This window comes from Echinops telfairi, unplaced genomic scaffold (genome assembly GCF_000313985.2).
Source record: "Echinops telfairi isolate 266 unplaced genomic scaffold, ASM31398v2 ScPeMD7_7439;HRSCAF=8477, whole genome shotgun sequence".
Lineage (NCBI taxonomy): Eukaryota > Metazoa > Chordata > Mammalia > Afrosoricida > Tenrecidae > Echinops > Echinops telfairi.
Genome location: NW_022111339.1, coordinates 5,485,189 through 5,488,843, shown reverse-complemented (window position 1 = coordinate 5,488,843; position 3,655 = coordinate 5,485,189). Strand labels below are relative to the sequence as shown.

The window sequence follows — 3,655 nt, the reverse complement described above, 5'->3', positions numbered from 1 at the left end:
GCACCTCTTGGTCAGACAGGCTGGTGTGCTTCTTCCACGTGAGATGCTTCTCAGCTGGATGGCCGCTTGTTTCTCTTCAAGCCTTTAAGACCCCAGCTGCTATATCTTTCTATATACTTTTAAGGCTTCATAGTTCCCGCTGTTTCAATTTCTTTTCATAAACTTTGATATGCTGCACTTAGTCTCTCATTGAAATCATTTTTAATTTCCATCGAAAGTTTTTGACTGACAGGGCTTTGAGAAATGCATTGTTTTATTTCAAATATTTGGGAATGTTTCGGTTGTATATTTTTCCTTACTTTATAGCTTAATTCCCAATTCTCCTGCAGTCATAAAGCATAGTCTGAAGGATTAAAATCTTGTGAAATGCGATGAAACCTGTGTTATTGACCAACATATGGTCGATTTTGATAAATATGTTCTGCTGTTGTTGGGTTCAGTGTTCCATACTAAGGTATGTCAAATAACTCCGTTTTGTTCATCACATTGTCAAACTTCATTGTTCAGGTTGATTTTTTTCCCATCTATCCCTCAGTTACTGAGAGAGGGGTTAAAGTTTCTCACTATGATTGTGAAACGTGTCCATTTCTCCTTTATGTCTATCAATTTATCCTTTTTATTTCTTGAAATGATTTAACAAAGTACATGCACATTTATGGTGGTTGCATCTTTTTCTTCATGTTTATCTCTAGGAGCATTTTTTTCACCCCAAAATCTCCTTTGTTTAGTATAACTATACCAGATTTCTATAGTGTTGTATTTTCATGGTCTCTCTGTTGCTATCTCTTTACTTTCAAGGGTTTTTTTTTGTTCTGTATTTAAAATCTTTCTTATAAGTAACATAATTAAATATAATTTTTAAAATCACTTTTGACAACCTTTTTATTTATGTGGATACTTTGTTAACATTTAATGTGATTACATAAATGGATGCATTTGGATTTATATTTGTCACTTAATTATTTGTTTTTTATTTGCTCTATGTTTTCTATGATATCCATTCTCTCTGTTTGTGCATTTGAACGCATTAATTTATTTTTATCTTTCACCTACTCACTTCCATCAGCATATTGGTGCTATATTCTTTGACTGGTGGGTGCTCTTAAAATTACAGAATGAATCCGTGGCTTATTTGAGTTTAATGTAAAATAGTATTTTTATCTCTTTACAAACAATTATAGAACTTTAGAGTATCTTAAACTTCAATAATTTTCTTCTGCCTTTTGTGTTGTCATACATTTTAATTCTACATATATTAAACCTATACAATATTATTATCATTGTTTCTATCATTGATATTTAGATAGCTCTTCCTAAAATTTCTCACTTCTGTTGCTGTTCATGTCTTGAATTCTTGCATATCCAAATGGGATCATTTTCCTTCTGCTTGAAGAACTCTCTTGAGTATTTATTTTACTATGGATTGACTTGTGACAGGTCCTATTCTTTTGTATTTATCTGAAAATGCCTATATTTCATTTTTACTTTGGGGGAAAAATTATTCTTTTTTTATTTTTGCTAAATATAAAACTTTGAATTGGTAGCTATTTTCTTTCAGCACTTGAAAGGTCATCCGATTTTCATTTTGTTTCGAAACCTTATGATGAAATGCATCTTCAGTATTCCTTTTGAACTAAATTTTCCTCTTTTCACCACTGAGAACACATAGAGAACACGAGGAAAAATCTCTTTGCTGGCATCAGATAGTTACCAAGGCAGTGAAAAGTTATGGGGTCAAAACATGGAAGAGGTTGGCTCAATGTTTGGAATTTTTTTTCCTTTGGAAGCAGTGTGTTAGTTACATAATCTGGTGTCAATTTGAGGATTAAGAGTGTAGGGGTGGAATCTGACCTGTCAATTGGGATTTGGTTGATGAGGCCTCTGTGTGGGCATGGCCTTCTCCTGAGGATTCTGGAAACACCTGTATTTCATGCGTGGAGGCGGGAGACTATCTCAGCTCACTCTTTACAAGACATTTCTGAGGAGCAGCCACAAGAAGCTACTCTCAGGCAGAGTTTCAGAGCTGAAGGAACCACATGGAAACCCCTGCCAGTGCTGAGATGTTTACACCACTGGATCCATAAGACTTTCCACCCACTGGCCTGTGATCTTCCTGTATTTGGCATCATTGCATGTGTTTTGTGAGTCTGAAGAAGACTTTATAGATTGGTATCAGACATATGGGTTAATATCAGACTTATGGACTTGATCTGGACTGGGCTGGGATGTTTTCTCAATGTTCAATTGCTCTTGAATATAAAGCTCCTTCTTATACACATATGTGTGCTTATGATTTTGTTTCTCTATTCCACTCAGATTAACACAAGCAGCTGTTGATTCCAGAAGATAATCCAGGACAAGAGTTCCATTGATTGATAAAGCTAAGGGGACAAAATGAACCATGGCTTACCAACAATGTGGAGTTCACTACTTTAGGCTTTGGGTAAGGACCCTGAAGAGCTACATCCAAGGAGAAAGACTAAACCAGAAACAAATCTGTTTGGAGCATCTCAATCTTTGCTTCTGACCAAAAATCTACAAAGTCACCATTCTGGCTAGTTTTGCATAGGTGTAGATAGGTAGTCCTGATCCAGTGAAAGAACCTTTCAATTTATATTTGTCAGGAAGCAGTGCCTTCAACTGTAGATGCTCTTACTAAACTCTTTTGCAGAATAGAAGATAAATTAAGTGGCTTGACACAATGGATGTATGTACGGATTGCGATAAGTTGTACAAGCCCCCAATAAAATGATTTAAAAAATTAAGTGAAGAAAAATTGTGTTGCTGTTGTAAAATATGACAGCAGGAGTAACTTAGGATGAAGGAAATTAAATGTAGATTTGAGGAACATCTTTGAAATACACTAATAAAAATCACTATATAAAATCAAAGGAGAAAATTCTCTCTTTTTAAAATATGCAAGTAATTGCTTCCCAGGTTTAAAACCAAACTCATTACCATCAAGTTGCTCCTGTCTCATTTCAGTCCAATGGGGCAGAGTAGAAACTGCCCCCATGGGGTTTTCAAGGGTTTTTCTCGTGTCTTTGTCACCAGTTAAGGCTGTTGGAGAGGTTCTTTGAAATACTCGGACTTCAGTTTCCTTGCCTGCAGGAAGAAATTGAACAAGATCATTTTTAGGGTTCTTTCTAGTTCTGACCCTCCAGTTCTGACCCTTCATGAATCTATTCAAGTTTTGCAAGCTATGGTCAATCCTGGTATATGCTGTGAGAGTACCTGGGTAGTACACACGGCTTGTGTACTTAGATGTTAACGAAAAGGTCAGAGGTTCAAGTCTGCTGTGCAGGAAAAACATGGTGATATGCCTCCAAAAAATTGTCCCCTGAAAACCCTATGGAGCACAGTTCATTGCTGACACACGTGGGGTTTCTGTGAGTCAGAATCAATTTGATGGCAAGTGCTTGTTTTGTTTTTGTTTTTTAATCTTATCGGTCTGTAAGTAAAATTCTCTCTGAGTTTCTCTACCATCACACAGACATACTGGGACTCATCTCAGTGATCCTTCCCAAAGGAACGCAGCCAATTTTCCCTCTCTGGATGATCACACAGATGGGCTAGAGTCCACTTTGCACACAATAGGCCACAGCTTCTCAGTAAAGACAATAGATAGGCAGCAAACAATGGTGAATTGGGAAGG

At 36.5% G+C, this 3,655-nt stretch overlaps 1 long non-coding RNA gene across 1 annotated transcript in view; it reads left to right on the top strand.

Annotated features, from left to right (window-relative positions):
* The window catches only part of LOC123522655, a 4,377-nt gene extending 1,612 nt beyond the window's left edge, over positions 1-2,765 (top strand). Inside the window, exon 2 of the long non-coding RNA XR_006680888.1 lies at positions 2,317-2,765. This is a non-coding gene — a long non-coding RNA (uncharacterized LOC123522655). The remainder of the gene's footprint in view (positions 1-2,316) is intronic.
* Positions 2,766-3,655: the final 890 nt, after the last annotated feature.